This window comes from Lutra lutra, chromosome 2 (genome assembly GCF_902655055.1).
Source record: "Lutra lutra chromosome 2, mLutLut1.2, whole genome shotgun sequence".
Lineage (NCBI taxonomy): Eukaryota > Metazoa > Chordata > Mammalia > Carnivora > Mustelidae > Lutra > Lutra lutra.
In genome coordinates this window covers 203,039,867-203,054,290 of record NC_062279.1, presented here as the reverse complement: position 1 = coordinate 203,054,290, position 14,424 = coordinate 203,039,867, and positions in this window count along the sequence as shown.

The following is a 14,424-nucleotide window of genomic DNA, read 5'->3' as shown; positions in this document are numbered from 1 at the left end:
GTGATATTTACTTATACTTATATTGACCTGGGTTTGACTTTTTGAATAAGGACTTCACCATCTATCTCTACCTAAAATATTTCCAGTTCACCCTTGTAATGAATAAGTGATAAGAAACTCACCTTTTCCTCCAAACAACTCTTTCAGTCTCTCTGTATCCTTAAATCTTAAAGCCCCCTTTTTTTACAGAAGAATCAGTCCCTTGAGTTTCAGGTAGAAGTAAAGGCTTTGGAGTCAGAATGGTAGGGATCAAACTCTGCTCTAATTGGTGAATCTGTGTGATCCGGTGAACTCGAAGTCACAGTTTCCTCATTTGTTAAAAAAAGAATATTGTGAGGCTCAAATAAAGGGACTCTTGGAAGTTCTTAATGCAGAGCTGGCACATGGTACGTCCTCAATATGGTAATTTTGTCATTATATTTACTTTTATTTACCTTACTGGTTGAAAACCATCCTCCTCAAAAGGCTGGGATTCTCATCATGGAGCAGCTTGAGCTACATGTTAATTGAGATTTCCTGAGCTCCTATAGCATCTTCTGGAGACCTCTGCCTCATTCTTACCATGCAGTATTATGGGCAGGCCTAGTCTCTAGCCAACATGCCATGTGTGCTGGCCAACATCCCTTCTGACTGGTTGGTATCCATAATATGAGGGCAGTTAAATACTTTGAATATCTCCATGATTATAAATGTTACATTTCTGTCTTCCCTGTTGGATTGAGAACTCCAAAGGGCAAGGATTATATTTTATTGATAACCAGTGCCCAAGTCATATTTAGCAAATGGTGGATGCTCTGTAAGTCTTTGATCAACCAAAATAAACTGGAATCTTGAGTTGCCATAGTGAACTTGAGATGTTACACAAAAACCAGCTTTTGCCTGGAACTATCAAAACAAGTGATATAGAGGAGCTTTGTCTAGGGAAAAAAGTGGGTGTGAGCCTCTGTCTCAAGTAAGACTTGCATGAGTACCTCCAACCATATTGTACTCAAGTCTCTAGCAGTTTTCTGTTCAGCTTTTAGCCATAATTAGAGCATTCGTTCTCAGAATATGGAGGTTTGCTTTGGGATGCATTTATTACTTAGGTCCTTTGAAGTGTTTAGCAATGCAGACAGGTCATCAGCTGCTGCTTAGTGACATATAAGCTGTCACATGTTCCCCTCTTGCATCTGTTCTCCACTTCCCCTCCCTCCCAACCATCTCCAACACGTGATTATTTAAGGGTGGCAGATAGCATGTAGCCTCTTTATCTTCTACAACCCCAGTATAGCTGGGAGAATAGTAGAAATTCCAAGATGGTTTTCAAAACATAATTAAGGAAGGGATACAAAATTCAACTTATTCAACTTGTTGGAAACCCTACGTTTAACTCTAAGAAGGCTTCCATGTATAATAAAATATCCTTTCAATTCCAGGGTCTTGTGGTAAGGGTAAGGATAGGTCATTTCTAGGCCAGAAAATTCTCAGAGCAGTGGCTTTCATTTTGGGACTATGGAGGTAGGGCCTAATCAAAACCCAGCAGGTATATGAGAAGAGTGACTGGAAGTAATACCAAAGGTATAGTAAAAGGGAATTCATGTGAAATGAAGGTGTAGAGGCTGCTGGATCCCTAAAATTAATAATAGTGTGAGTGCCAGGGTGACCTTTCTGAGACACCTCTGAACCTCGGGACCTCCTTTTAAAAACCATTATTATCACAATGACAAGGAGACCATTTAAGTTGAAATGAGTAGGATTAAAACTGGCCAAGGGCAAGTTGTACCTCAGAACAAATTTAGATTCTTGCAAACCAAGATAAAACTGCACACACACACGTGTGTGTGTGTGTGTGTGTGTGTGTGTGTATAAAAGAAAGGGTGAAATGGAGAGAGATTAGCAAAGAGAAAAAGAGAAATATATTTCCTGAAGGCAGTATTTTTCTTTCTGGAGGAGGAGACTGAATGAATGGAAAGAGTGTTGGACCAGGAATTGAGAGGCTTGGTTTTGGGCGTGGAGCTTGCTCTCCCTGAGCCCATGGCTCACAGACCTGAACCTTGGCTCCATTCACTGTGAATGACCTCATGGGTTATTGTGAGGTGATAACAGAGGTACAGCCACTTTGAAAGTAGAGTTGATAAATACTGCAAACTACCGTTGCTATTATTGCAGAAGTGAAATGCTACAATTATTAACTAACGAGGTGTGGTGTCAAGGACCTACATGCTCCTTCTTAGCCAGGACTGTATATACAAAGCTGTATCTGTTGTGACTGAAGCATATGCCAAGTCTTGTGGTTGCCAGATCATAACAAAAAGTATAATCATGTTACTAGGATTATACGCCAGCAATTATCTCTTGAAGGGAATGGGTAAGAGAATTAACTCAGCATGCCAAGAACAACCTGAGAATGTTTTAGAAAACAAACGCTGTAAGATGCCCTGTGATAAAAATTTAATGATCAAAGCTGTATTTCCTACTTCTTGCCTGCCTGCCTTCTTTCCTTCCTTCTTTCCTCCCTGCCTGTCTGCCTGCTTGCCATTTCACTTCGTACTCTTTAACTCACTTCTTCAAAGAATAATTGAGCACCATCTCCATAAGATATTGTCCTGGGCTCTGGGAGGCCTACCAAATAAGCAGGGCATGGTCCCTGCCCTCAGGGAGCACCCTGTTTGCTCTGGGAAGCATGGGGGGTAGAGAAACTGGTCTTCATGAATCACTTGTTTCATTGTAATGGATTGGTAAGATCGACTCAGGGCCAGGCACCGTGTATAATCGTGCCTCTGATTGTGATCCTTTTTGCCTGAAATGCCATCCCTTTTCCTCATTGGATGGTGAACTCCCTATAGACCAGGCGAAGCCATTGCTCTCCTTGAAATGCTTTCATGGCTAAACCCAGACAGAGTTTGCAACCCCTTTTTGTTTATTTCCACAGTACTTGACATAACACAGATCTGGGTTCAGATCTGGACTCTGCCTCTTACCAGCTATCTACCATTGACTTAGGTAAGTTACTGGATCTCTCTGATCACCAGCTACACTGTCTGTGACACAGGGCTGTTCATGCTCCCCTCAAAGTGATGGTATGGTAAAGATTAAATGAGATAATGTAGTTGCCTAGGACAGGTGGTGATCCTCAAAACATGGGCTCAGCGAGTGAATAATAATATTTATAATTCTCTATTAAAAGTATTTGTAAAACCTGATGCCTGCCCTAGAGTCCATGCCCTTAAGGGCAAGCACATGCTTCCCACTTGCATCCTTGAGGCTTTGCTCCATAAATACTTGACTAATGAACAAATGAAAGAATAGATGAAAAGTAGTAGGAGTGGGCAAGTAAAAGAGATGGCAGAGCTAATTAACCGGTATGTTTGTGATTAAATTATAATTTTGTGAACTCATTAACAAACTGGGAGTGTAGTGGGAGCAAGTAATTGATTTTGTTAGAAAACTTTTTAAAAAATATCCTATTTATTTATTTGTTTATTTATTTAGAGAGTGTGTAAAGTAGGGAGGAGCAGAGGGAGAGGGAGAGAGAAGCCCAAGCAGACTCCCTGCTGAGCGATGAGCCCGTTACAGGGCTCAGTTTCACGACCCATGAGATCACCAGCTGAGCCGAAACCAAGAGTTGGATACCTAACCGACTGTGCCACACAGATGCCCCTGATTTTGTTAGAAAACCGAAAGAAAAGCCTACAACCCAGCGATGCTGGTAGTAAAGCGGAGTGTCTGACATCTGGAGTGAATTAACTTCTAGTTGTATATCTCATGGGCCATAGGATCTGCCGGAATATTTGGGTGAAGAAGATAGTTTTTTAAAAACATGGCACATTGTCATGTCACCAGGTTGTTTTCTTTCCTAATAACAGAATATTTTAATGTTTTGGGGGCTAAAGCACTCCTCTGCTATAATGAATTTATAATAGATGAAGATGAGTTATGCAAATGTGATCATCATAATTACAGCAACTTTGAGTTTATGATCTCCTCTATTAATTATTCTTCAGTGGTTTAGTAGTACAGGAGTTCAAGATATCAAAAATCACTCTGGTTTTGTGTATTACCACCCCTCCTTTTACTTCCTAGGAATAAATGTTTATTAAATGGATATATATCAAGGTGAAAGTGTCCTCATCTTAAAAACTAGCATCATAATTTCTCATAGGGACAGAACAAACTTTGATTAGGAAAACATCTTCCTAAATTACTTGGGGGCAAAGTGAGATCCTGTGAATACAGGATGGCAGGAACTAAGAAAACAAAAGAGCCAGCAGAATTGGCCAGGAGTTTGAGGAAGGGAGGCCAGAGACTGAAACCACAAGTGGTGAGGAAGGTAGAGGCAGGAGGGCTGAGCCAGAGAACAGAGACTGGGGCCCAAGGTGTAGAAACTGGCTTGGGACTTGTGGAAGCAGAACTATTTGAAACTGTTTCCACTACTGGACTGTAAGCCCTATTTCTGGAAACCACCAAAAAAAAAAAATCTTTGGGTGGAAGTTATGGGAATTCTGAGCCCTATTAACTTCTGGGTTGATAGAGCCCTGAACAGGGAAGTCATGAGCGGGAGGTGAGAGCTGGAAGGAAATGGGAGTACAGAAGTGCCCTTCACTCCCCATGCCCTGGCCCACCCCCAGGAGTTTGAACTTTCCAGAATTCTCTGGAACAATTATTTTTATCTAGCTCTTTAAAGAGGGGAGAGTAAAAAAGTGGCTAAGAGTATGAGTTCAAATCTCTGTTACTTTCCCATTATTAGGTGGGCAAGTTACTTAGCTTTTATAAATCTCATTTGTAAAATGAGGTAAATCATACTTTGCAGAGAGGATTAAATTAGATAAAGCTAGTGAAGTGCTTAGAACAGTGCCTGGCATATACCAACCATTTCATAAATGTTAGGAAGTCATGTAACTATTGTATATGTAAAAATAATGTTTCCATTGTGTTTCTGGTCAAAATTTTCTTTTGCTTAGGAGATTCAGGCCATGAATCCTGCCAGGACTTACACCTTCCAAAGCAATGATGAGGACAAGTCTCAGTTCTTAGTAGACATTTCTTACTTCCTCTCTTTTCGGGTGGCAACACACATGCCATGCATGCGGAAAGTATCTTCCTTCCTTAGGGTCGGTAGCTTTGCCTATAGGTTACCAACCCATAGTTCCAACTTTTTGATGACAACGATACAGTTTTGGAAATGTGCCTGGATCATCATACTAATGGTTCCTTTTATTTATATAACCTTTTGGAGTTTACAAAGGGCTATGCACACCAGCCTTGTGAATAAAGGTACTCTTATACTCATTTTGCAAATGAGAAACTATGGCTTGGAAAGGCTGGTTATCCACAGCACCAGATCCTCAGAGGCTATAAATTAGAACCCAGGCTTTTTGACTCCTTTTTCATTGAGTTTTTGGAATATAATATCTGCAAGCTCCTGCCCAAGGAGAGAAAAGCAGAGGAAGACGGTTTTGAGCTGTTTTGCATATCAAAGGAGTTAGTTCTCCCTCTTTAGGGTCAGAAGTTTATCTGCCCAAATCAAATGCAGATGTCTAGTGCTAATCTTATATATTTCCTTTTTAAAAAATCTTTTTGGAATTTGTGTTTTGCTTTAGATAGTGTCAGCTAATTTAATGAAAAGAAATCCATAGACTTTATCTTTGGAACAATTCTAGCAGGGTCTCCTTTATGGACCAAAAGTCTCTCTTGAACTTTCCATCTCCCCTCTTCTCATAGCTCAGCATATTCCCCTAACTCTGGTGCCAGAGTGTGTGCTCTTTCTGATGCTAAGTGGAATGGAGCTGCTTCAGTGACTTTAAATCTTTGCCTCCCTATTTTTATCTTGCTTATGTGATCATGAGACAACAAACCTATGATCCATAACGTCTAAGAAGACAGTATTTGGGGAGAAGGGCTAGTGCATGCTGGAAAAGAAGGGTAGACAAGAGAGGAAAGAGACCACAGTGAGGAAGTCTGATAGGAGGAGAAGCCAGGAACTTGCTTTGTAAAATCTTACCGTACATATCTGTTAAGGACGTTGGACTTGAAGCTTAAAAACTCAAGTAGAGCTAGAAACCCAGGACTAGGAGAAGAATCTGGGGAGTTACTGTCCAACATTGGGAGTGTAGACTGAGGATGCTATACCGAGGCGAATGGCTGATTGGTAATTGTACACTCTTACCCTGGTGAGCTGAACAGGTTAGGACAGCTTTGAAAAGGGGCACACACTGGAGAATCTTAAAGACCTAAAGATCGTGGAGTATGTGTGTGCCTGTGTCTGGGGGCTGGCTTACACCAGAGGAAGGAATGGAAGGGGTGAAGAGTCCGAGAGGCCTACTCAAGGGGAAGGTTCAAAAAACAAGTCTCAGAGAGCAGTTCACTTCTATAAAGGACAGGTTACTTTAAAAATACATGTATAAATTCACTTTGTGTTCTTACTTAACACCTTCTCAGGGTTTCTCTCTTTAAGGATGTGTTAATATGTAGAGAACGAGAAATCAGACGCTAACGGATAGGGCTTCGTTTTGTTGTTCTTTGCTTTGCAGCTCTAAGGAGTATCTTCTAACTGGCATTGCACACTGACTGGCACATCCCTGCTTTACCAACCCCAGGGAGGGAGGAGAGGAAAGGAGAAAGACCCTGGAACAGAATGTTGTTCTGTCATCTGGTTTCAGCAGTAGGGAAATGGTTTAATACATTGGGAGTATCAGAGTAAATTGAATCTATTCCCACAGCTCTGATATGTAATTAATGACAGCAAAGTCTTTTGAACAAAGAAAGATGGCAGTACCTGGCAATGTTAATTAACAAAGCCTAGATTTGAAAGATGATCTTCTGAAGCTTTGAAATCAAATGCCAATGATGCTGAAGGTCTTCAAAAGCAATTAGGGTAAAGAAACATATGAAGTTGACCTTCATCATCTTCACTAATTAATATTTATTGGTTGCCTAGACATCTTGCTTGGTGTTGAAAAAGGAAAAGAATTTGGAATTTTATGATAGTTGATGAAAACTTATGAGTTCAGTGACATGATAGAAAAAGGAATAAATGAACCAATTGATCACAGTATGAAATATTTGAAGAATTTTGAAATTTATTGAGGAGATCTCATTAGCAGGATCCTGAATATATCTTCTCAGAACTAATAGGTTATGCTTCTGAAGTATCCATTTATTCCTTTAAGAAGAAATATAGATAAACCATGGCAGAATCTTTGGCTAGTATTTGAATGTCAACAACTACCCTTCTCTCTGCTCTCTATAATTCAATTCAATTTAATTCACCTTTTTTATATATATCATGTATCAAAATCCAGTGCTAGACTTTTGAGAAGATAGAAATTAATACAATGAAGTCATTTGCTCAAAGAAAAGTTCTAGTGGTTAAGAGACTGAGGTCTTGAAGAGCCTGGCTCCTGGCCAAAAAAAAAAGAGTTTCTTGGGCTGACCATATACCTGACAGGCCTCACATGCACTCCCCATGTTGGATTCAGTACATAGTGAGTTGAAGTCAAGAGCTCAGGTTCCTCTGGCTGGTCATGCCCTTTGCATATTTTATTTTTTGGCTCAGGCATCTTCATCCCTAGGTCTCTTTAACTGGGGACTGAGGTGTTCTTCAAATGCCTCTGTCAAAGCCTCCTTATAGGTGGAGGCAGGAGGCAGGGGAAACTTGGGAGACATTTTTCCCTACTCTGCTTCGGTATTTTCATATTCCTAGGTCTCCCCACTTCCCCCCAGGGTCTCTACAGTCCATAAAACAGCAGGAGTCTTGGGGCATCTGGGTGATTCAGTCATTGAGCATCTGCTTTCAGCTGAGGTCATGATTCCAGGGTCTTGGGATTGAACCCCACATTGGGCTCCCTGCTCAGCAGGAAGCCTGGTTCTCCCTTTCTCACTCCTCCTCCTGCTTGTGTTCCCTCTCTTACTGTCTCTCCTTGTCAAATAAATAAATAAATAAATAAATAAGTAAATAAATAAATAAATAAATAAATAAAATCTTTAAAAAAATAAAAAAGCAGGAGTCTTTTTTTTTGGGTCTCTCAACAGTGAGGCAACCCCTACATCTACACTGATTCAACTGACTCTTTTTTTTTTTTTTAAAGATTTTATTTATTTATTTGTCATAGAGAGAGAAGCGAGAGTGAGCACAGGCAGACAGAGTGGCAGGCAGAGGCAGAGGGAGAAGCAGGCTCCCTGCCAAGCAAGGAGCCCGATGTGGGACTTGATCCCAGGACGCTGGGATCATGACCTGAGCCGAAGGCAGCTGCTTAACCAACTGAGCCACCCAGGCGTCCCACACCCAACTGACTCTTGATGGGTGTGGCATCTCATGGGGGAAAATGGAAAAGGGAGAAGTTGGTGCTTTCTCTGACTTTAGCCTTTTATACTATCAAAGTAAGTGATTAAAGATTTCACTGTTACTTTCATTTTGGGTTGTTGGTTTAATTGGCTACTTTGACACCTGATAGCTCAGCTGAACTCCTGACAGGTACTAATCCAAGTTCCACTACTTCTTAGCTATATAAGATTGGGCAAGTTAGGTACAAGGGTAGCTCAGTCAGTTAAGTGGCTGCCTTTGACTCAGGTCATGATCCCAGGGTCCCTGGATCTATCCCTGCATTGGGCTCCCTGCTTAGTGGGGAGCTTGCTTCTCCCTTTTCCTCTACCCTCCCTGCATGTGAGCTTTCTCTCTCTCTCTCTCTCAAAAAAAAAAAAAAAAAGATTGGACAAGTTACTGAACTTCTTTCCCAACTTTGTTTTCATATTGTAAAATAAATGTAATACTGTAATAGTATCAATTCCAGAGGACTGTTGGGAAGATTACATGAGATGATGCATGTGGCCTGCATACAGTGAAGGTTTTAATAAATATTATTACAATATATACTATTAGGTAAATATAAGAGTATCGATGCAAGTCTCACAGCCTTCTGGGGAGATTGAGCCACGAACAATCATTCATTTAACATGACTTCTGTACCTACTCTGTATCAGGCCCTGGCTCTAGAAAGACAATGTACATGTGTCCTCTTGGGTCTTAAAGAGGCTTGGAGTCTAGAGAGAAGACAGATGTGCAGCCACCATAGCTGAAAAGGAGGCATGTAGAAGATGATAAAAGGGCTTTTGGGGGTAAAGGCAGTTCATTGATGAGGATGTTTTTGTTTGAAATAAATTAAAACCCAATTCAAGTTGTCTTAAATAATCTCAAAATTTGTTATTGCACATTACTAGTGTTGAGAAGGTCTGCTACCTGGTGATGGCATCAAGGGCCCAGATTCCTTCCATCTCTCTGATCTAACAGTGTTGCCTTCATTCTAAGACTGTTAGTAAGGAGACACATTCAAAACATCCAAGCACATTGAAAGATGGTCATGTATAGAAGAAAACATTTTATTCCTTATCTCTTTTTATGAGTGGAGAAATTTTTCCTGGAAGTCCACTAGCCAACTTAACTCATCTCATTGTCCAGACATATGTTATGTGCCCATCCTAAACTAACTGCTACCAAGAAGAAGAAGAAGGTTACCCTCAGAATCTGGAGCAGGGCTGACATTACCTTCTCGAAGTACATGGATGTAGGGGGAAGGGTGGAGACCTGAATCAAATGAAGGCTCTGTTAGAAGTCAGGACACGATGCATGTTTGGCAGGAGCCAACCACATTCACTGTAGGCACCCAGATGTGCATGAGAGAGTCAAGAAAAACTTACATATAAGTTAGTGCCCTGAACTGAGAAATGACAGATATAAACTTTGACGGGTAGATAATAAGGAGGGGATTGGTTTGGGTAGTAAAGATTATACTAAACAGAGGGAAGAACAAGGGCAAAGGCAAGGAAACATGAAGTACTATGGTACTTTTACTTCCTCCCAAGACAGAGTCACAGGAACGAGATTTACCTTCCCACCTGGAACAACCAATAAAACCAGAGAAAAATATAAAAAACAGCAACTTTCAGGACACTGAATATCAGGCAACAAAGGATGTCGTTCCTGAGAAATAGAGACTAACAAGGTCACTGATACAATTGTTCTGGTTCACCGTTTTGAGAGAGTTTACAAATTATGGCACAGGGAGGATGTGGGATTACAGAGAAAATATTTTTGTGTTTCTGTGCAGTTAGGGATTTCTGAACAGATTTTGTTGAACTTTGGAAAGTGACCCTAGAGCAAGTCTTGGAGGTTAATTTGTAGCTGTATAAAGAGTAAGAACTCCTGAGAGATTTACCTAATGCCAGAGGTACGTATTTATGTTTCAAGAGGGGATTAAACCTGGAATTTGGAAGCATCTCTGCATTGTAAATCTGGAGACACTGTATTATTTTTCCCTAGAGAGATTTATTTACATTCTAAAAGGTTAGAGCAAGACATTTCCAAGGAGACTTTCAGATGTTGAAGGGGAGGCAACTGCCTCTTTCTCCTGTAGAAAAGCATAAGAAATTAACTTTTCACCCTTACCTATGGGGTGAGCTTGCCACTCACACAGGACAGATTTTCATATCTGGTTCTCATCATGTTGCTCTGTAGACATGGGAAGTGATGCTGCAATGTTGCTCTATTGATCTTGCTGTGAGTATAGTAAGAAATATGTTTCTGACCCAAAAACCTCAGTATGCATTAAGGACAACATTAATAAAGATGAATATTTAAAACATAACAGAGAAGGAACCCTAGCAGAGTTTGGCAGACTTCCTAAAATGAGGAGATGGAATTGAGAGTCTGGGAAGAACAAGGTGGCTAGAATTTGCAAAACAAAGTAACAAAGAGGAGATAGTTGCACAGAGGGTGAATCCTGGAGATTCACAGAAGCTTCTCTTTGAATAGCCAGCAGGTTACTGATCAGTGCGTATGTGTGAGAAAACTACTCAAGGGGTTGGAGGGGGAAGCAATCCAAAAGCATTAGAAAACAGTGCCTGGCACACAGTTCTAGGCATGTTGTATATTCTCACAAACCAGAGTGGAGAAATTCATACTTTTGGGGACATTTTGTTGAATACTTGTAGTGGGGGACTAGATGGTACTACAACTTGGGACCTCCATAGCAAATCATAAAAGCAAGACCCAATAAGATCAAATGGTTTTTGGTAACTAAACTTTTTCCTAGGCAGAGTTCATGAATATTTATACGAGTACAAAAATACCCAACACCCAGCAAGTTAAAATTCACAATGTCTGTCATTAAAACAAAGATTACCAGGCATACAAAAGAAGCAGGAATACATGACCTATAATGAGGAAAATAATTAATCAAAACCAACCTGGAACTGACATATATGTTAGAATTAGCAAACAAATACATTTAAACAATTGTTAACTGTATTACATATGTTCAAAAAGTTAAGTAGAGAAATGGAAGATATAAGAAAGACCTGAATTGAATTTCTAGAGATGAAAACTGTAAGGCTTGAGATAAGAAAAAAAAATACAGTGTATTTGTTGGTAGATTAAAAATGAGAAAAAAAAAAGATAAGTAAACTTGAAAACCCAGGAATTAAAACTATCCAAAATGAAACCAGATAGAAAAAATTGTTTTAAATGTAAAGAGCAACATGAGCCATGGAAGAACTTCAAGTGGGTAATATATATGGAATTGGAGTCCCATAGGAAAGGAGGGATTGGGGAACAAAAAATATTTGAAGAAATAATTGCTGGAATATTTCCAAATTTAATAAAAAAGTATAAACAAAATTGAATGACAAGAAATATGGAGAAAGCTCCATGAAAGTACATAATTAAATTGCTTGAAACCAATGATAAAATCAAAATCTTAAAAGCAGACAGAGAAAAAAGACATGTTAAATATAGAGAAACAAAGATAAGAGTGAGAGCAGACTGCTTACCAGAAACAATAAAAAATATGATATTATGTTTAAGGAATTATAAGCACTTGGTATTGGTAGCACTTAAAGCACAGGGTAGGGCATGAAGAGATGGACAGGAGGCTGTGGCAGAAGATATACCTACATAGGTTTGTCGGCACCATATAATGAAAAGTGTTCGGTGCCCTGTTATAGGGGCTAGAATTTATCCTGGAGGTTATAAGGAGCTATTAAAGAATTTGGGGTAGGAAACTGTCATCAGATTTGCATGTTGGAAAGATCACTCCAGTGACATGGATTATATGAATGTATTAATAAATGGACGAATGACTGAATGTGAATGAATGAATGGAAGAAGATGGTTTGGAAGGTTGAGAAACTAGAAGAGGGCAGCTCAACCATGTGGAAGTTGTTGTATTCATTTTCATTCCATTCTGTTTCATTCCATTCCGTTCCATTAATTTGTTCAACATGTGTTTGTTGTGTTTTCCTGTATACCAGACTTTAAGCTAGCGCCTTGAGACACTATGTTGAGCAAAGTAACTATATAAAAGGCATACAACTCTGTGTGTTGTAGAGATCTTCCCTTGTCAGTATGAGTAGATATTTTATTCTTTATAACAGCTGCATAGTATTCATTCATCCATGCATTCATTTATCTATTCATTCAGCAAACATTTATTGAATGTATTTTATGTGCTTGGCTTTGGCCCAGGCACCAAAGATACAGCAATTAATAGAAAGACACCCTGTATTCATGAAGCTTATACCCTAATTGAGGATGAGAAGAGACATTATAATAAATACATAAGTGCAAATCTCTATTAGGGGTATACCAAAGATCATCCCTTGTGTACAGCCAAGATCTACTCTGCAGCTTGGACTTCATCTGCAAAGCCAGATTGCTGGAGGCCTGCTTCAAAGTTATTCCTCATGTCTTTGAACTTTGTTTGATCCATAACCTCATGATCATATATGTTACCATCAAACGTAGTTAGGAAAACTAAGTAATTCAAGGAGGTTTGCATTTCAGATTAATTGTTAACATAAAAGATCACTACCAAATATCAGCGAGCTTTTTTTTTGAAGGGAAAATTTCACCCTGTGTTTATATGCTTAAATTTTATCATTTGATTGAAGTATAAATGCACATTTATTTTTTTTTAAGATTTCATTTATTTGTCAGAGAGAGAGAGATCACAAGTAGGCCGAGAGGCAGGCAGGGGCAGAGGGAGAAGCAGGTTCCCTGCTGAGCAAGAAGCCCGATGTGGGACTCGATCCCAGGACGCTGGGATCATGACCTGAGCCGAAGGCAGCCGCTTAACCAACTGAGCCACCCAGGCATCCCTAAATGCACATTTATTATAAGAGTAAAATGATGAATGATGGTGGTCAAAGTTATTAATTTTATGTAAAAAACATTAGGTATTTTCAAATTTTTTTTTTAAGATTTTATTTATTTGACAGACAGAGATCACAAGTAGGCAGAGAGGCAGGCAGAGAGGAGGAAGCAGGCTCCCTGCTGAGCAGAGAGCCCGATGTGGGGCTGGATCCCAGGACCCTGGGATCATGACCTGAGCCGAAAGCAGAGGCTTTAACCCACTGAGCCACCCAGGCGCCCTGGTATTTTCAAATGGTTTAATAAAGAAATAAATTGCTAGCTAATACAAATGATGAAAGTGTATTATCTATATAATTTTAGGAAGAATATTATATATATTTGTGCTAACAAATGTTTATAAAAATACAAATAGCAATAATATTATTGTTAGCTACTCATGGCAGTAAGAGTAGTGGTAATTAATAGTTGTAATGATGAGGATGATTAGGCTATATCATTATTCTAATCCTTGTAGATTGTATGCTAGTATTGATAACATTAAACAAAATAATTATTAAGAACTGTATTCAATTTCAGGTGTTTAATTACATTTAGGCCATGAATGTCTTATAAAAATGGCTTATTTGTCTTATTTGGGATTCTTCACATCTTGTGAGGATGGATTAAAAGCAGAATGTTAACTTCAGCACCTCAAAATTTCACAGAGTTGAGAGGCTCTCTAAATCATGTCTTAGAACATCTCTGGAAAATAATCTTCAATTAAGACATAATAAAGAATATGAAGAAAGTGAAAGGTTAGAGAAAAATGAGGTACGTCAACACATTTTGTTTATGTAACTAGTCTAGAAACATACTCTGTTAGAATCCTTTCAGAGAGTGATTCTTTTTAGTTACGAGGCTATGAAGGCTAAAGACTTAACTAAAATAATTTTTTAAATGATTGTTATAGCCTGCTTATAATTTTCAATAGTTAAATATGAAGAATTTTTGAGATATGCACATAAATCTGAGATAAAAGTTCCTTCTAGAAAGCATACTAATGAAAATCTCTTTTTCAGAATTATAGTATCTGCTTTGAACACAAAGGCAATAACACCATTAACTGTATTACTTTCGTAAATCATTTATCAGACATTTAGGCATACAGAGACAACCAGATGTCTTTTAAAGTTTGACAGTCTGGTGGATTAATGATAAATTCAACTTTGTTTCTTTGTACTGGCTTGCCAAAAGATGTCGGGTCTCTCACAGCCCACAACATAGTAAATGTGGTTGAAGAAATATTTATAAGCAGAAAATGA